Below are 21927 nucleotides of genomic sequence, written 5' to 3'. Positions count from 1 at the left end.
TTGCACATTTTTGTATTGGATGTTTATCTTTATTTTTGCACATTTTAAAGCAAAATAAGCAATTCTTTTACTTTTTAAATGCTTATACTATTCCAGAATATTAAGATTTGCACTGGATGTTTACTTTTATATTTGCACATTAAAAAGCAAATAAGCTACTTTTAATTTTGTTAAATGTTAAAAGTTTTAAATGTTTACATTGTTACAGAATATTTTGTCATGTTGTTGTCAATGTTGACTGACTAGTGGCCATACTTTTTTTTGTAAATAAAAGCCATGCCTTTTGAAAAAACTGGCCTACATTTATTTTTTCCTCTTCATTTTAAATAAAAAAAATAATCGGTAAAAGGAAAAATAATCTATAGATTAATCGAAAAAAATAATCCATAGATTAACCGATTAATCGAAAAAATAATCTATAGATTAATCGGTAGACAAATAATCGTTAGCTGCAGCCCTAGATTAAATAAGTTCTCTTCTTCCCACTCCCTTTCAGGCAAAACTGGACAATCATGCATTACATACGATACATTACCTTCTGCACTTTATTAATTTATATTATTGTGTGTTGTCAACTTTGTACTTTTTTATGTCATTGCGTGAAATAAATAAATAAATGGGGAAAAAAATGCATTTGAGAACGTCTTAAAATGTTTTTAATAAATGGAAATGGGGTGTTTTATCTTTAGCCTTACCTCAGGTTTATGTGACCTCACATAAATGCGACCAAATCAATCCTTTAAGTGCGATATAAATATCTTAGTTGCTCAGACAGCAGGGTGCTTGGGCTATGACGTTTCTTCATGAGGGAAGGAGGTTAAGGACTCTTGTTTTCACGTTAGCATTTAGGCTAGCTAGTCGGACTATGTATTTATCAACCACGGTTTTTACATCATTTTCATTTTAATTGGCGATTATCGTTACATCTCTAACCTATACGACATCATTTATACCAGGTTGGGGTTTTCTTTGGACAATACCACAGTATTATCGTGCAGTGGCCTAAATACCGCGACGAAATGGTATCGCGACATTTTGATATCGTTAGAGAGTGTGGGAGAGAGTGCTAGTTCTTAAACAACAGCAAATATGTCATCTTATAACTTAGGTGTGTCAAAACAAAGCTAATAAATGCATCTTACCGGCGGGATAATGAAAGGTTAATAGAAGCTTATTATCAACAATAATAATAATGTTTGTCCCTCGAGATGCTGAGTTGTTGACTGTTAGCTTTAGCATTAGCGCTGCTAGCCCGGAGCTAACGGCTAACAATAAGTGCGATCCGGCCGCTCCTTGTTGACAGCAGAAGACACAAGATGCATCTTTTACAAGCAGGGAGCACAAAAAGTGCATTTAGAAGACTCACTTTGCCAGCTAAAGGGCCGCAGGAGGGACAAAGCAGATTCCAACTGGCATCGGAGCGGAGGCCTCAGCCCAGCATCCACCGGGCCGCACGGGTCGCCACAGCAGCCCCGCAGGAGGAACGCTGCCGACGCCGCCTCGCTGGACTCGAAGCGACGGTGAGCGTTCAAAATGTTGTTGATGTTCAAACTAAACTGCAGACAATTTGTTTCCTGCGGCTTGTGACGGAGGTTTCCATTGCGATCAACTACACGTCAAGCTGCCGGGACAACGGGACACGACCGGAAGTCGCTTCGAACGTCCTTAATAAAAGACGGCATGGAGCGTGTGCAATAAGACTTGTGAGTTCACAACAACAAAGAAAAACATTGATTCAAAAAAAATAATTTAGGGGATAACGCAGTTCAACTCCGTGTCGGTAAGTTACGGTAATGTTATTGCTATAGATTTATTTTGGTAACAACAACCGGAAGTTTTTGAGTTCAAGTTTCAACCGCGCTCATGCCGCGTTCAACGACACTCGTAAAAGTGACAATTGACATGACTTGACACAAATGATGACAATTGATAGAAGATATCAAGCAGGGCCGGCCCGTGGCATAGGCCGTATAGGCAAATGCTAAGGGCGCCGTCCATCAGGGGGCGCCACGCCAGTGCCACAAATGTTGGAGAAAAAAAAAAAGAAAAAAAAAAAGTTGGTACTATTATTTTTAAATACAAAAAATAATCCCACGTTAATTAAAATGCAAAGTAAAGCCTATTTAATAGAAATATTATTTGTTACAACATTACGCCCCCCCCCCCCCCCCCCCCCCCCGCACGGTGCACCCCCTCCCTTCCCGTATCATGACTCTTTTTGGACGTCACCACATCAAAAAATCAACACAAGATGTCAAAACGGCCAAAACTGTCAGGTGCCCAGGGAAGAAAAAAGAGAAAAGAAGAGGAGGAGAAACGAGAAAAGACAGAGGTAGCAGGTAGGTAACGTTAGCCTACATGAAATTATTTGTCTGTTACAGAATGTGATAGTAACCTGGCTTTTTAGCATTAAGCTAATGTTACATGATTCTGCAATTGCTAATCAATAAATAGCTAGTTCTGTTTTAACGTCGGGTTAATATTGTGGAGGGGGCTAAATTGTTATGGAAAATAATAATGTAATGTTAGGTAATTACAGTACTCCCACCTTACATTCCTCAGGGACATTTGTATTAGATCTTTTAAGCAGGTGTTTTTTGTTTACATTGTTATTGCCTTCTGGTTAGCTAATGTTTGCCCTGCAGGTAATAGTCACTTTTCCACCCCTTTATATATTAGGTATAGTTGTAAGTAAAAAAAAAAAGGTCAAAGACAAAGCTATTCGGTTTCTTGTGAGTATATACACTTCACTGCCGATGTGGGGGGGCGCCACCTAAAATCTTGCCTAGGGCGCCAGATTGGTTAGGGCCGGGCCTGATATCAAGTCACATTTTGCAATGACTTTTTATTCATTTCGTCCTGTATTTTTATTCAGTGCTTCCGTACGAAGACGTACAACGTCCCGTGTCAATGTAACGTTAGACGGCGCGCACTTCTATTGTTGCGTTCGAACACATTAACGGCATTCCTGAGTGCTTCTTTTATGGTTCAAATCAACACAATTTATTGCCACTTTCACAGTGCAGAACAACATCAAGGATGACTTTCTGTGGTCACACCTGTGCAGAGGTGGGTAGTAACGCGCTACATTTACTCCGTTACATCTACTTGAGTAACTTTTGGGATAAATTGTACTTCTAAGAGTAGTTTTAATGCAACATACTTTTACTTTTACTTGAGTACATTTATAGAGAAGAAACGCTACTTTTACTCCGCTACTTTTATCTACATTCAGCTCGCTACTCGCTACTCATTTTTATCGATCTTTTAATGCACGCTTTGTTTGTTTTGGTCTGTCAGACAGACCTCCATAGTGCCTGCGTTTCAACAAATACAGTCACTGGTGACGTTCACTCCGTTCCACCAATCAGATGCAGTCACTGGTGACGCTGGACCAATCAAACAGAGCCAGGCGGTCACATGACCTGACTTAAACAAGTTGAAAAACTTATTGGGGTGTTACCATTTAGTGGTCAATTGTACGGAATATATTCTGTACTGTGCAATCTACTAATACAAGTTCCAATCAATCAATCAAAAGTGTGAAGGAAAAAAGACAATTTTTTATTTCAACCGTACACCCCGTCAAAAGCCTAAAGACTGACTGCACAGTTCCTGTCTTCACAATAAAAGTGCCGCTCCATCGCGCCTGCGCTTTCAAAATAAGAGTCTCCGAAAGCCTGCGCAAACAAGCTAGCAAGCTACGGAGTTTGCCGCCAATGTATTTCTTGTAAAGTGTATAAAAACGAATATGGAAGCTGGACAAATAAGATGCCAAAAACCAACCACTTTCATGTGGTATTAGACTAAAAAGGAGGAACTTTTTTTCTCCTCCATTTGAAAACGTGGACGTTTGTCATCACTACTGTCTGATTCCAATCAATGCAAGTCATCAGAATCAGGTAATACACCAACTTATATTCTTGTCTTCATGAAAGAAAGGAATCTATATGTGTTAAACATGCATGTATATTCATTAAAACACTATTAACATGTAAACAAAAACGGCAAAAAAATATATATATAAATTATATACTGTATATATCAATGTATGTATATATATATATATATATATATATATATATATATATATGTGTGTGTGTGTGTGTGTATATATATATATGTATATATGTGTGTGTGTGTGTATATATATATATATATATATATATATATATATATATATATATATATATATATATATATGATATGTGTGTGTGTATGTTACTCATCAGTTACTCAGTACTTGAGTAGTTTTTTTACAACATACTTTTTACTTTTACTTAAGTAAATATTTGGGTGACTACTCCTTACTTTTACTTGAGTAATAAATCTCTAAAGTAACAGTACTCTTACTTGAGTACAATTTCTGGCTACTCTACCCACCTCTGTTAACGACATTCCTGAGTGCTTCTTTTATGGTTCAAATCAACACAATTTATTGCCACTTTCACAGTGCAGAACCACATCAAGGATGACTTTCTGTGGTCACACCTGTGTGAAGTTGCCCCTCTACGGGAGTAACTTCTTGGTCAAATTGAGTAGTTTTAATGCAACATACTTTCTACTTTTAGAAGAAGAAACACTACTTTTACTTTCTTACACCCACTCTCTTTTATTGAGATCGTCGTTAAATGTTTGATTGATTATTTCTTGCAAAGATGGATTTTTTTTTTTAGACTTGTGTCACATGACTCCGTTTCACCAATCAAAGCCTGGCAGTCACGTGACCATATGACGCCGGAAAAAGTGACTCGACTCTTCAACGTTTACTCACAAAATATGAAAAAGAACATTTTTGTCATCTTGTGTGTCAGTAGAAATATTCACAACTCAACCTACAAGAATTCACCTTCATTTGTTTTTTTTGTTTTTTAAATATATATATTTTTAATTAAATTGTTTTATTTTTAAATTATTTGTAAACATTTTTTTCTTAATTATTTGTATCATGTTGTGTGTCAGTAGAACTATTCACACCTAAGCCTACAATAAATCACCTTTATTTGTTTTTTTTGTTTAATATTTTTATTTTTATTAATTTATTTTTAAATTATATTTATTTTAACATTGTTTTAATGATTTTAATCCACTTTTGTGTCAGTCGAAATATTCACAACTCAGCCGACAAGAATTCCCCTTCATTTGTTTATAGTTTTTTTTTTACATATACATTTTATTTATTTATTTTTAATTTTTATTTTTTTTAATTCTTTTTAACATCTTGTGTGTCAGTAGAAATATTCACAACTCAGCTTACAATAATTCACCTTCATTTGTTTATTTACGTATCTATTTATTTTTTAAATTTGTATTTTTGATTTTGTAATTTTTTAATATTTTCTTTGTATTTATTTGTAAAATATTACTTTTGTATGTTTTTATTATTTGTTATATCATTCTGTGTGTTAGTAGAAATATTCACAACTCAACCTACAATAATTCACCTTTATTTGTTTATTAGGTTTTTTTTAAATATACATATTTGTATTTGTATTAATTCATTTGTAAATTATATATTTTTTTAAATTATTTTAATCACCTTTTGTGTCAGTAGAAATATTCACAACCCAGCCGACAAGAATTCACCTTCATTTGTTTATCTTTTTTTTTTTTAAATATACATTTTTTAATTTTTTTATTATTTTAATTTTTTTGATTATTTTTATCATCTTGTGTGTCAGTAGAAATATTCACAACTCAACCTACTATAATTCACCTTCATTTGTTTTTTGTTTTTTTTAAATATATATATTTTTAATTAAATTGTTTTATTTTTAAATTATTTGTAAAAAAAAAAATCTTAATTATTTGTATAATGTTGTGTGTCAGTAGAACTATTCACACCTAAGCCTACAATAAATCACCTTTATTTGTTTTTTTTTGTTTCATATTTTTATTTGTATTAATTTATTTTTAAATTATATTTATTTTAACATTGTTTTAATGATTTTAATCCACTTTTGTGTCAGTCGAAATATTCACAACTCAGCCGACAAGAATTCCCCTTCATTTGTTTATAGTTTTTTTTTTTTACATATACATTTAAAAAAAAAATATATATATATATATTATTTAATTTTTTTAATTCTTTTTAACATCTTGTGTGTCAGTAGAAATATTCACAACTCAGCTTACAAGAATTCACCTTCATTTGTTTATTTACATATCTATTTATTTTTTAAATTTGTATTTTTGATCTTGTAATTTTTTTATATTTTCTTTGTCTTTATTTGTAAAATATTACTTTTGTATGTTTTTATAATTTTTTTATATCATTCTGTGTGTTAGTAGAAATATTCACAACTCAACCTACAATAATTCACCTTTATTTGTTTATTAGTTTTTTTTTTAAAATATACATATTTGTATTTGTATTAATTCATTTGTAAATTATATATATTTTTAAATTATTTTAATCACCTTTTGTGTCAGTAGAAATATTCACAACCCAGCCGACAAGAATTCACCTTCATTTGTTTATCTTTTTTTTTTTAAATATACATATTTTTATTTTTGTATTATCTTAATTGTTTTGATTATTTTTATCATCTTGTGTGTCAGTAGAAATATTCACAACTCAACCTACAATAATTCACCTTCATTTGTTTTTTGTTTTTTTTAAATATATATATTTTTAATTAAATTGTTTTATTTTTAAATTATTTGTAAAATAAATTGTCTTAATTATTTGTATAATGTTGTGTGTCAGTAGAACTATTCACACCTCAGCCTACGATAAATCACCTTTATTTGTTTTGTTTTTTTGTTTCATATTTTTATTTGTATTAATTTATTTTTAAATTACATTTATTTTAACATTGTTTTAAAGATTTGAATCCACTTTTGTGTCAGTCGAAATATTCACAACTCAGCCGACAAGAATTCCCCTTCATTTGTTTATAGTTTTTTTTTTACATATACATATTTTTTTTATTTTTTTTATTTATTTATTTTTTTTTTTATTCTTTTTAACACCTTGTGTGTCAGTAGAAATATTCACAACTCAGCTTACAAGAATTCACCTTCATTTGTTTATTTACGTATCTATTTATTTTTTAAATTTGTATTTTTGATTTTGTAATTTTTTAAATATTTTCTATGTATTTATTTGTAAAATATTACTTTTGTATGTTTTTATTATTTTCTATATCATTCTGTGTGTTAGTAGAAATATTCACAACTCAACCTACAATAATTCACCTTTATTTGTTTATTAGTTTTTTTTAAATATACATATAAAAAAAATGTATTATTGAATTTTTTAAATTCTTTTTAACATCTTGTGTGTCAGTAGAAATATTCACAACTCAGCTTACAAGAATTCACCTTCATTTGTTTATTAACGTATCTATTTATTTTTTAAATTTGTATTTTTGATTTTGTAATTTTTTAATATTTTCTATGTATTTATTTGTAAAATATTACTTTTGTATGTTTTTATTATTTTTTATGTCATTCTGTGTGTTAGTAGAAATATTCACAACTCAACCTACAATAAATCACCTTTATTTGTTTATTAGTTTTTTTTAAATATACATATACATTTTTTTTTATAATTACATTTTTTAAATTCTTTTTAACATCTTGTGTGTCAGTAGAAATATTCACAACTCAGCTTACAAGAATTCACCTTCATTTGTTTATTTACGTATCTATTTATTTTTTAAATTTGTATTTTTGATTTTGTAATTTTTTAATATTTTCTATGTATTTATTTGTAAAATATTACTTTTGTATGTTTTTATTATTTTTTATATCATTCTGTGTGTTAGTAGAAATATTCACAACTCAACCTACAATAATTCACCTTTATTTGTTTATTTGTTTTTTTTTTAAATATACATATTTGTATTTGTATTAATTCATTTGTAAATTATATATATTTTTTAATTATTTTAATCACCTTTTGTGTCGGTAGAAATATTCACAACCCAGCCGACAAGAATTCACCTTCATTTGTTTATCTTTTTTTTTTTAATATACATATTTTTATTTTTTTATTTTTTTATTTTTTTTATTTTTTTGATTATTTTTATCATCTTGTGTGTCAGTAGAAATATTCACAACTCAACCTACAAGAATTCACCTTCATTTGTTTTTTTTGTTTGTTTTTTTAATATATATATTTTTAATTAAATTGTTTTATTTTTAAATTATTTGTAAAAAAAAATGTTCTTAATTATTTGTATAATGTTGTGTGTCAGTAGAACTATTCACACCTAAGCCTACAATAAATCACCTTTATTTGTTTTTTTTTGTTTCATATTTTTATTTGTATTAATTTATTTTTAAATTATATTTATTTTAACATTGTTTTAATGATTTTAATCCACTTTTGTGTCAGTCGAAATATTCACAACTCAGCCGACAAGAATTCCCCTTCATTTGTTTATAGTTTTTTTTTTACATATACATTTTTATTTTTTTATTTTTGTATTATTTAATTTTTTTAATTCTTTTTAACATCTTGTGTGTCAGTAGAAATATTCACAACTCAGCTTACAAGAATTCACCTTCATTTGTTTATTTACGTATCTATTTATTTTTTAAATTTGTATTTTTGATTTTGTAATTTTTTAATATTTTCTTTGTATTTATTTGTAAAATATTACTTTTGTATGTTTTTATTATTTTTTATATCATTCTGTGTGTTAGTAGAAATATTCACAACTCAACCTACAATAATTCACCTTTATTTGTTTATTAGTTGTTTTTTTTAAATATACATATTTGTATTTGTATCAATTCATTTGTAAATTTATTTTTTTTTTTTATTATTTTAATCACCTTTTGTGTCAGTAGAAATATTCACAACCCAGCCGACAAGAATTCACCTTCATTTGTTTATCTTTTTTTTTTTTAAATATACATATTTTTATTTTTTTATTTTTTTATTATTTTTATTTTTTTGATTATTTTTATCATCTTGTGTGTCAGTAGAAATATTCACAACTCAACTTACAAGAATTCACCGTCATTTGTTTATTTATTTATTTATTTATTTTATTTTTTTTATATATATATTTTCTATGTATTTATTTATTTATTTATTTATTTTTTTATTTATTTTTATTTTTTTATTATTATTTATATCATCTTGTGTGTCAGTCGAAATATTCACAACTCAGCCGACAAGAATTCCCCTTCATTTGTTTATAGTTTTTTTTTACACATACATTTTTTTTTTTTTTGATTATTTAATTTTTTTAATTCTTTTTAACATCTTGTGTGTCAGTAGAAATATTCACAACTCAGCTTACAATAATTCACCTTCATTTGTTTATTTACGTATCTATTTATTTTTTAAATTTGTATTTTTGATCTTGTAATTTTTTTATATTTTCTTTGTCTTTATTTGTAAAATATTACTTTTGTATGTTTTTATTATTTTTTATATCATTCTGTGTGTTAGTAGAAATATTCACAACTCAACCTACAATAATTCACCTCTATTTGTTTATTAGTTGTTTTTTTTTAAATATACATATTTGTATTTGTATTAATTCATTTGTAAATTATATATATTTTTAAATTATTTTAATCACCTTTTGTGTCGGTAGAAATATTCACAACCCAGCCGACAAGAATTCACCTTCATTTGTTTATCTTTTTTTTTTTAAATATACATATTTTTATTTTTTGATTATTTTTATTTTTTTGATTATTTTTATCATCTTGTGTGTCAGTAGAAATATTCACAACTCAGCTTACAAGAATTCACCGTCATTTGTTTATTTATTTATTTTTATTTTTTATTTTTTTATATATATATATTTTCTATGTATTTATTTTTTTTATTATTATTATTTATATCATCTTGTGTGTCAGTAGAAATATTCACAAGTCAGCCTACAATAATTCACCTTCATTCGTTTATTTGTTATTTAAAAATATGTATTTTAATGTTTTTATTCTGATTTTTTTAAATTATTTTTCAAATTAATTTAATCTATTTTTAATTTTTTTATTTAACAATTGCACTTCCAACTAAAGCAAAGATGTTGCCCTAAGTTGTAGATGTTTGGGTTGTTTTACAGTAGATAGCATATGCTAACATTAGCCGTGTCATGACGTCATACGTGACTGAAAAATGTCCATTTTAAAGCGGAATCCTCATAATGACTCACGTGCAGCTGCTGCCATCTAGTGGCCTTTATTAAAACTACAGTAGGAGTTAAAAAGGCGACATTGACCTACACGGCCACTAGAGGCCGCCACACTGCAGGCAGAATTCTTTCCCAAGGCTTTGTCCGCGACGATACATTTTTAAAAAATAGAAACATTGAACAAGAACACCAGCGACGCGCTTAAATACAGAAGATATGTATTTTAAAAGTCTATATTTTTCATTACTACTAATTATATTGAATAAACGACCCCGGCACACACGTGCACGTACAGAGTGCCAGAGAAGAGTCTGCAGTCACATGTTTGTTGTGATAAAATGTCAAATAAATTCACTAATATGACCGGAAACTCTGAAGACTAATTGTCACGTTCAAACACTGAGGACATCTATTAAACAAGACAAAAGGCAAGGAATCAAACAGAGACAGAATTCAATTTGGACTCAATATTGAGGAGAGACATGGCCACTGCACTCTCTGTACAGTCCTGCACCACGCTCTGACCAAGAAGGTTTTCGTCTCTTCATTTATTCAGATGTTCAATGTTCACGCACCAACACATGTCTCAGCAGGAATGGGAAGTATGTAAAACAGTCATTGTTTTCGGTCGCTTTGAAGTCCAAGAAGAGGATTTCTCGGGCTTGGGCTCTTCCTGGATCCAGCTGGGGCAGGTGTTGGTAGGACAATGGATAACCCCTCCCGTCTCCTGACCACAGCGACTTCAAGAGGGCAGCGGGTCGTAAATAGCGTTGACCTCGGTTACCAAATAGTTGGAAGAGAGTTTGTGAAATACTTCAGAGAGAGTTCGTTTAAACACTTCAAAGAGAGTTCCTCTGGAAGTTGAGCAGATCCTGCCATCTGTCCGTGTTGAAATCACAGTGGCGTTTCACGAGCATTCTTCCTCTTGTTAGGCCTCGAAAGACAGCATTCATAATACAACGTTTCTTTTGTGATAACTTACAAACAATTATTCCAACACTAATAACGCTAATGTTAGCATGCTAACGTTTCATGCTAGCTTTTTTGCTAAGGGAATAAGCGGTAGAAAATGGATGGATGGATGGATGGATGTTTCAAATATGCGCCAATGATTGTCACACACACACTAGGTGCGGTGGAATTATTCTCTGCATTTGACTCATCACCCTTGATCACCCCCTGGCAGGCGAGGGGAGCAGTGAGCAGCAGCGGTGGCCGCGCCCGGGAATCATTTTTGGTGATTTTACCCCCAATTCCAACCCTTGATGCTGAGTGCCAATCAGGGAGGTAATGGCTCCCATCCATCCATCCATCCATCCATCCATCCATCCATCTTCTTCCGCTTATCCGAGGTCGGGTTGCGGGGGCAGCAGCCTAAGCAGGGAAGCCCAGACTTCCCTCTCCCCAGCCACTTCGTCCAGCTCTTCCCGGGGGATCCCGAGGCGTTCCCAGGCCAGCCGGGAGACATAGTCTTCCCAACGTGTCCTGGGTCTTCCCCGCGGCCTCCTACCGGTCGGACGTGCCCTAAACACCTCCCTAGGGAGGTGTTCGGGTGGCATCCTGACCAGATGCCCGAACCACCTCATCTGGCTCCTCTCCATGTGAAGGAGCAGCGGCTTTACTTTGAGCTTCCCCCGGATGGCAGAGCTTCTCACCCTATCTCTAAGGGAGAGCCCCGCCACCCGGCGGAGGAAACTCATTTCGGCCGCTTGTACTCGTGATCTTGTCCTTTTGGTCATAACCCAAAGCTCATGACCATAGGTGAGGATGGGAACGTAGATCGACTGGTAAATCGAGCTTTGCCTTCCGGCTCAGCTCCTTCTTCACCACAACGGATCGATACAGCGTCCGCATTACTGAAGACGCCGCACCGATCCGCCTGTCGATCTCACCATCCACTCTTCCCTCACTCGTGAACAAGACTCCGAGGTACTTGAACTCCTCCACTTGGGGCAAGATCTCCTCCCCAACCCGGAGATGGCACTCCACCCTTTTCCGGGCGAGAACCATGGAGTCGGACTTGGAGGTGCTGATTCTCATCCCAGTCGCTTCACACTCGGCTGCGAACCGATCCAGTGAGAGCTGAAGATCCTGGCCAGATGAAGCCATCAGTGTTGTGTTTGCTGAGGGAAGGTGACGGCTCAGACACCAGGGGGCAGTATATACAATAATTTATTATATATAATAAATATATATAATAATAAACGATACAACTAAACTATAGAAATAGAGTGTGTGACTAAAATACAAGAGTGTGTGTGGTGTAAGACTATGTGTGTAGATATCTGAAGTGTGTTACCAAGTGTTGATGAGAAAAGGCAGACAAGTCCAAAGAGGGCAAGGCAAAAGGGGTCCAAGATCAGCGAGGGGTCCGTGGGGCAGAGAGAGACGTCAGAGTCCAGGGGGCGAGTGAGGAGTCGAGAAACGAAGAAGGCAGTCCAAAACACCGGGTAAACAACGGGAGATCTCGAGGAGGGAAAACTCGGGAAGGCACTGCGGAAGAGCAACAGACGTCAGAATCACGGAGGGAAAAACAACACAGTAAGAGCGCATAAGGCTTACGGTACACCATGAGAAAGCTAAGTTCCCGCCACGATCCTTGGGTCCACTGGTCCTTTATTGATCTCGCCCTGATCAGTCGCAGGTGTGCAGATTGCCAGCGAGTGAATGCAGCTGGTGGCTGCTGCAGGGCGGGGACGCGCGCGGCGCGTCCCTGGATGTGCGCACCCGTGGGCGTGTCCCGAGGTGCGCACAGACGGATGAGCGGCGTTGGCAGGAGCCTGAGCCGTAACAATCAGGACCACATCATGTTTAAAAAGCAGAGACCTAATCCTGCAGCCACCAAACCAGATCCCCTCAACGCCTTGACTGCGCCTAGAAATTCTGTCCATAAAAGTTATGAACAGAATGGCTCCCATTTTTTATAATTCGGTTCACATCCAAATTCTTATTCATCTGGCATCTGGTCAGGATGCCACCCGAACGCCTCCCTAGGGAGGTGTTCAGGGCACGTCCGACCGGTAGGAGGCCACGGGGAAGACCCAGGACACGTTGGGAAGACTATGTCTCAGAATCAGAATCAGAATCAGAATCAGCTTTATTGTCATTACGCAAGGTAACGAGATTGAGGCCATTCCATACAGTGCGATGTGTGCATGCTAGAAAAACAATGTGCAAATATATAGAAATATAAAAAATGTAGAAGTGCAATGAATATGGTGTGAAGTGAATATATACATGAAAAAACAAAACAAAAACAGGGTGGTTGGTGGAATGGGTTATTGCACCGAAGAGAAGGCAGTTATGAGGGACAATGGGGCAGTCCGTTCAGGATGGTTATGGCCCTGGGGAAGAAGCTGTTCTTTAGCCTGTTTGTTTTGGTTTTAATGCACCTGTAGCGCTTCCCAGAGGGCAGCAGGTGGAACAGGTCAGAGCCAGGGTGGGTGCTGTCCTTGATGATGGCACTGGCTCTGTTGAGGCAGCGGGAGGTGTAGATGTCCGTCAGAGAGGGGAGAGGGCGGCCGATGATCTTCTGAGCCGTCTTGACCACTCTTTGCAGCCTCTCCCTGTCTGCTGCAGTGCAGCTGCCGTACCATACCGTAATACAGTAGGTCAGCAGGCTCTCGATGGACGAGCGGTAGAAGGTCAGCAGCAGGTCAGGCTTCAGGTTGTACTTCCCGAGGACTCTAAGGAAGTGTAGCCGCTGCTGAGCCTTCTTGATGATTGATGTGGTGTTGACTGTCCAGGAGAAGTCATTAGAGATGTGGACTCCAAGGTACCTGAAGGTGTGGACCCTCTCTACACGCTCGCCGTTGATGTAGAGGGGGGCAGGGTCGGTGCTGCTCCTCCTGAAGTCGACGATGATCTCTCTGGTCTTGCTGGTGTTGAGAGCGAGGTTGTTCTCCGAAGACCAGGCCGTCTCCCGGCTGGCCTGGGAACGCCTCGGGATCCCCCGGGAGGAGCTGGACGAAGTGGCTGGGGAGAGGGAAGTCTGGGCTTCCCTGCTTAGGCTGCTGCCCCCGCGACCCGACCTCGGATAAGCGGAAGATGGATGGATTCATCCTATTCTAAATCCATTCATTCTTAAAATCGGCTTGATTTAAGAATTGTGTTGAATGGAGAATGTATTGTGAGTCCAACAACACCCCAGGAGTGCGTGTCCAAAGATTGTTAGCGCTCGCTAATGTTCTTCATCCAGCTCAGACGCTCGTCACCGTCTTGTGGTCGGCCACGATGTCATCGTCAGCCATATTTCTTCCCTCCCCCGCCGTAAAGAACAAGTCACAAACTGCCAAATCGTTTCCCAGAATTCCGAGGAACTGTTGTCCTTTTTGAGTGTTGTGCGTGTAACTCTTGTCACTTTCAAAGACTTCTTTGGCGACGAGGGCTCACTCTGACTGTGGAAGAACAGACCATGTTGGACATGTGCAGCACACACACACACACACACACACACACACACACACACACACACACGTCACTTGTGTTTGTGGCCTTGTGAACCTTCCACTGTTATGTAAGGAAGTCTTGCTATGATGTGCTGTGATGTGATGTGTGTGTGTGATGTGTGTGTGTGTGTGTGTGTGTGTGTTCTGCACAGACGTGGAGCGCCGGGCGGACACTTTTTTGGCACCGTGGTCACATGACCGTCATTTACGGGAAGTCCTCGGGGGTCAGGAGGTCATCCAGGCCTTCTGACGACGTCATCAACATCTGCCCGCCCTGATGTGTGTGTGTGATGTCATCAACTCTCTCACATCGTTGTCACCACACGCACACACTCACACACACACTTTTATACACCCACACACACACACACACACACATTTATACACACACACGTATACACAAACACACACATATATACACGCACAAATACATCTTTACACACACAAATATATATACACACACACATTCACACAGATATATACACACACATACACTTACAATAAAATATACACACATATTCATATATATACACACACACACATAGATTCACACACACATATACACACGAACATTTATATATACACACACACATATACATGTACACACAAATATACAAACACACACATATATATACACACATACATATATATATACTATTTATTTTATGTGACTGACTAGAATATTTATTTTATGTGACCAACTATAACATTTATTTTATGTGACTGACTATATTATTTATTTTATGTGACTGACTATACTATTTATTTTATGTGACTGACTAGAATATTTATTTTATGTGACTAACTATAATATTTATTTGATGTGACTAACTATAACATTTATTTTATGTGACTGACTATACTATTTATTTTATGTGACTGACTATACTATTTATTTTATGTGACTGACTATAATATTTATTTTACGTGACTGACTATAATATTTATTTTATGTGACTAACTATAACATTTATTTTATGTGACTGATTATAATATTTATTTTATGTGACTAACTATAATATTTATTTTATGTGACTAACTATAACATTTATTTTATGTGACTGACTAGAATATTTATTTTATGTGACTAACTATAACATTTATTTTATGTGACTGACTATACTATTTATTTTATGTGACTGACTATACTATTTATTTTATGTGACTGACTATAATATTTATTTTATGTGACTGACTAGAATATTTATTTTATGTGACTAACTATAATATTTATTTTATGTGACTAACTATAACATTTATTTTATGTGACTGACTATAATATTTATTTTATGTGACTAACTATAATATTTATTTTATGTGACTAACTATAATATTTATTTTACGTGACTGACTAGAATATTTATTTTATGTGACTGACTATAATATTTATTTTATGTGACTGACTAGAATATTTATTTTATGTGACTAACTATAATATTTATTTTATGTGACTAACTATAACATTTATTTTATGTGACTGACTATACTATTTATTTTATGTGACTGACTATAATATTTATTTTATGTGACTGACTAGAATATTTATTTTATGTGACTAACTATAATATTTACTTTATGTGACTAACTATAACATTTATTTTATGTGACTGACTATAATATTTATTTTACGTAACTGACTATAATATTTATTTTACGTGACAGACTATAATATTTATGTTACGTGACAGACTATAATATTTATGTTATGTGACAGACTATAATATTTATTTTACGTGACTGACTATATTTATTTTATGTGACTAACTATAATATTTATTTTATGTGACTAACTATAACATTTATTTTATGTGACTGACTATAATATTTATTTTACGTGACTGACTATAATTTTTATTTTACGTGACTAACTACATATACTCACACACACACACCTATATAAACACACACACACGTATACTCACACACACACAAATATACACACTTATTTATATACACGCACACATTTTTTTCTTACACACATATACACACACATACATGTACACACAAATATACAAACACACACATATATATACACACACATACATATACTCACACACACACACACGTATACTCACACACATGCACCTATATACACACACACATATACCCACACACACACATATATACCTACACGCACACACACACATTTATACACACACATATATATAGTCCAATAAAACATAATATAATCCAATAAAACACAATAGAAGATCAAATATAGTCCAATACGACATAACATAACCCAATAAAACACACTAAAAGATAAACATAGTCCAATAAAACATAATATAATCAAATAAAACACACTAGAAGATAAACTATAGTCCAATAAAACATAATATAATCAAATAAAACACACTAGAAGATAACATACCATACTTGCCAACCCTCCCGAATTTTCCGGGAGACTCCCGAAATTCATTGCCTCTCCCGAAAACCCCCCGGGACAAATCTCCCGATTTTCAGCCGGAACTGGAGGCCACGCCCCCTCCAGCTCCATGCGGACCTGAGTGAGGACAGCCTCTTTTCATGACGGGAGGACAACAGGGTGACAAGAACTAAATCATCCAGACTAGAGATAAATTGTATTATTATGTTTATCTTACCTAAAAACAAATATATTTATTAATTAAAAAACAAACAAAAAATACAAATACATTTTTACTATATTTTGCTAAAAACATCAAAATTAATTGTGTTTTTATTTGTATTTTTTCTGACTCCTTATTACATCCAGCCATAGAATTATACATTAAAATAAACATATTTGAAATAATTAATTTTAAATGATCATAATTCATTTAAAATGACCATATTTAATTATTAAAATAATTGCTTGTTTATCAACAACTTTAGCATTTTATTCATTACATTTTGAAGCTCTCAGAAGCCAAGTTATGTTATATTCCTTAAGATTTATTTATGCAAGTTTGAAGTATCAATTATCTCAACACAGTTTTGTTTGCATATTTTCAGGATGTAGATATATATATATATATATATGTATAAAATACTTGACTTGGTGAATTCTAGCTGTCAATATACTCCTCCCCTCTTAACCACGCCCCCAACCACGCCCCGCCCCCCACCTCCCGAAATCGGAGGTCTCAAGGTTGGCAAGTATGTAACATACTGTCACGACTTGATCCTGGGTGTTAGCTTTTCCGGGATGCAACGGAAAGTTGGCACGGGCGAGACGGGAATGAAGGTACATGATTTATTGAAACACTAGAACTACAAAAAAGGATCAAACCAAAGCGCGCACAGTGGCGGAAACTATGAACAATTAAACAAAACATAAACTGTGGCTTGATAAACAAAAACTTACTTGGCATGGAACCGGCATGAAAAAAGAGCAGCAAGGATCATAAGGGTGTGCAGAAGCATATATGGGGTGAGGTCGTCAGGCCGAACAACAGAAAATGAATGAACTTAAATACTATGGACATGATTAGTGAAAGCAGGTGCGTGACTCAAAACGTGAAACAAGTGCGTGACGTGACAGGTGAAAACTAATGGTTGCTATGGTGACCAGACAAGGGAGTGAAAAGACAGAAACTAAACAAAACATGACTTAAAACAAAACATGATAATACAGACATGACACATACAGTCCAATAAGACATACAATAATCCAATATATGGATTCTGTCCTGGTCGTGGAACAACTGACCAGCTCTTTACTCTTGTGGGAATCCTGGAGAAGGCCTGGGAGTATGTCTATCCAGTCTACATGTGCTTTGTGGATTTGGAGAAGGCGTATGACCGGGTCCCTCGGGAGATCTTGTGGGAGGTGCTGAGGGAGTACGGAGTGAGGGGAACCCTGCTGAGGGTCATCCAATCTCTGTACAACCAAAGCCAGAGTTGTGTCCGGGTGCTTGGATGTAAGTCGGATCCATTTCCAGTGGAGGTTGGTCTCTGCCAGGGCTGCACTCTGTCACCTATCCTGTTTGTCATTTTCATGGACAGGATCTCTAGGCAGAGTGGTGACCATGGTGGGGAGGGTATACGTCTCGGGGGGCTAAAGGTTGCGTCACTAGTTTTTGCAGATGATGTGGTCCTGATGGCACCTTCGCTTCGTGACCTTCAGCTCTCACTGGATCGGTTCGCAGCCGAGTGTTCAGCGGCTGGAATGAGGATCAGCATCTCCAGATCTGAGGCCTTGGTTCTCAGCAGGAAAGCGATGGTTTGTACAGTCCAGGTAGAGGACGAGACTCTGTCCCAGGTGGAGGAGTTTAAGTATCTCGTGGTCTTGTTCAGGAGTGAGGGAAAGATGGAGAAGGAAATCAGCCGGAGAATGGGAGCAGCTGGGGCAGTGTTGCAGTCTCTCTGCCGCACTGTTGGAACCAAACCAGAGCTGAGCCGGAAGGCAAAGCTCCTACTCTCACCTATGGTCATGAAGTGTGGGTCATGACCGAAAGAATAAGATCGGGGATACAAGCGACCGAAATGAGTTTCCTCAGAAGGGTGGCTGGCATCTCCCTTAGAGATAGGGTGAGAAGTTGAGTCACCCGAGAGAGACTCGGAGTAGAGCCGCTGCTCCTTCGCTTGGAAAGGAGCCAGCTTAGGTGGTTGAGGCATCTCGTGCGGATGCCTCACCAGCGTCTCCCTAGGGAGGATGGATGGATAATCCAATAGAACACACTAGAAGATGACATATAGTCCAATAAAACATAATATAATCCAATAAAACACACTAAAAGATAAATATAGTCCAATAAGACATAAAATAATCCAATAAAACACACTAAAAGATAAATATAGTCCAATAAAACATATATAATCCAATAAAACACACTAAAAGATAAATATAGTCCAATAAAACATAATATAATCCAATAAAACACAGTAAAATATGAATATAGTCCAATAAGACATAATATAATCCAATAAAACACACTAAAATATAAATATAGTCCAATAACACATAATATAATCCAATAAAACACACTAAAAGATAAATATAATCCAATAAAACATAATATAATCCAATAAAACACACTAAAATATAAATATAGTCCAATAAGACATAATATAATCCAATAAAACACACTAAGATATAAATATAGTCCAATAGGACATAATATAATCCAATAAAACACACTGAAAGATAAATATAGTCCAATAAGACATAATATAATCCAATAAAACACACTAAAAGATAAATATAGTCCAATAAGACATAATATAATCCAATAAAACACATTAAGATATATAAGGATATAATAGGACATAATATAATCCAATAAAACACACTAAAAGATAAATATAGTCCAATAAGACATAATATAATCCAATAAAACACACTAAAATATAAATATAGTCCAATAGGACATAATATAATCTAATAAAACACACTAAAAGATAAATATAGTCCAATAAAACATAATATAATCCAATAAAACACACTAAAATATCAATATAGTCCAATAAGACATAATATAATCCAATAAAACACACTAAAAGATAAATATAGTCCAATAAAACATAATATAATCCAATAAAACACACTAAAATATGAATATAGTCCAATAAGACATAAAATAATCCAATAAAACACACTAAAATATAAATATAGTCCAATAAGACATAACATAATCCAATAAAACACACTAAAAGATAAATATAGTCCAATAAGACATAATATAATACAATAAAACACACTAAAAGATATATTTGGTCTAATAAGACATAAAATAATCCAATAAAACACACTAAAAGATAAATATAGTCCAATAAGACATAACATAATCCAATAAAACACACTAAAAGATAAATATAGTCCAATAAGACATAATATAATCCAATAAAACACACTAAAATATAAATATAGTCCAATAAGACATAATATAATCCAATAAAACACACTAAAAGATAAATATAGTCCAATAAGACATAATATAATCCAATAAAACACACTAAGATATAAATATAGTCCAATAAGACATAATATAATCCAATAAAACACACTAGAAGATAAATACAGTCCAATAAGACATAATATAATCCAATAAAACACACTAAGATATAAATACAGTCCAATAAGACATAATATAATCCAATAAAACACACTAAAATATAAATATAGTCTAATAAGACATAATATAATCCAATAAAACACACCAAAAGATAAATATAGTCCAATAAGACATAAAATAATCCAATAAAACACACTAAAAGATAAATATAGTCCAATAAAACATAATATGATCCAATAAAACACACTAAAAGATAAATATAGTCCAATAAAACATAATATAATCCAATAAAACACACTAAAATATAAATATAGTCCAATAAAACATAATATAATCCAATAAAACACACTAAAAGATAAATATAATCCAATAAAACATAATATAATCCAATAAAACACACTAAAATATAAATATAGTCCAATAAGACATAATATAATCCAATACAACACACTAAAATATAAATATAGTCCAATAAGACATAATATAATCCAATAAAACACACTAAAAGATAAATATAGTCCAATAAGACATAATATAATCCAATAAAACACACTAAAATATAAATATAGTCCAATAAGACATAATATAATCCAATAAAACACACTAAAAGATAAATATAGTCCAATAAGACATAAAATAATCCAATAAAACACACTAAAAGATAAATATAGTCCAATAAGACATAATATAATCCAATAAAACACACTAAAAGATAAATATAGTCCAATAAAACATAATATAATCCAATAAAACACACTAAAATATAAATATAGTCCAATAAAACATAATATAATCCAATAAAACACACTAAAAGATAAATATAATCCAATAAAACATAATATAATCCAATAAAACACACTAAAATATAAATATAGTCCAATAAGACATAATATAATCCAATAAAACACACTAAAATATAAATATAGTCCAATAAGACATAATATAATCCAATAAAACACATTAAGATATAAATATAGTCCAATAGGACATAATATAATCCAATAAAACACACTAAAAGATAAATATAGTCCAATAAGACATAATATAATCCAATAAAACACACTAAAATATAAATATAGTCCAATAAGACATAATATAATCCAATAAAACACACTAAAAGATAAATATAGTCCAATAAGACATAAAATAATCCAATAAAACACACTAAAATATAAATATAGTCCAATAAGATATAATATAATCCAATAAAACACACTAAAAGATAAATATAGTCCAATAAGACATAATATAATCATTAAAACACACTAAAATATAAATATAGTCCAATAAGACATAATATAATCCAATAAAACACACTAAAATATAAATATAGTCTAATAAGACATAATATAATCCAATAAAACACACTAAAAGATAAATATAGTCCAATAAGAC

At 33.4% G+C, this 21927-nt stretch overlaps 1 protein-coding gene across 1 annotated transcript in view; it reads right to left on the bottom strand.

The window, feature by feature from the left end:
- Positions 1-1632, bottom strand: part of LOC133574596 (wings apart-like protein homolog) — a 53709-nt gene extending 52077 nt beyond the window's left edge. Inside the window, exon 1 of the mRNA XM_061926776.1 lies at positions 1367-1632. The gene's annotated coding sequence lies outside the window, so the exon portion shown is untranslated. The remainder of the gene's footprint in view (positions 1-1366) is intronic.
- Positions 1633-21927: the final 20295 nt, after the last annotated feature.

This window comes from Nerophis lumbriciformis, linkage group LG32 (genome assembly GCF_033978685.3).
Source record: "Nerophis lumbriciformis linkage group LG32, RoL_Nlum_v2.1, whole genome shotgun sequence".
Taxonomy (NCBI): Eukaryota; Metazoa; Chordata; class Actinopteri; order Syngnathiformes; family Syngnathidae; genus Nerophis; species Nerophis lumbriciformis.
Note: the sequence above shows the minus strand (reverse complement) of the source record. Positions and strands in the feature narration are given on the sequence as shown.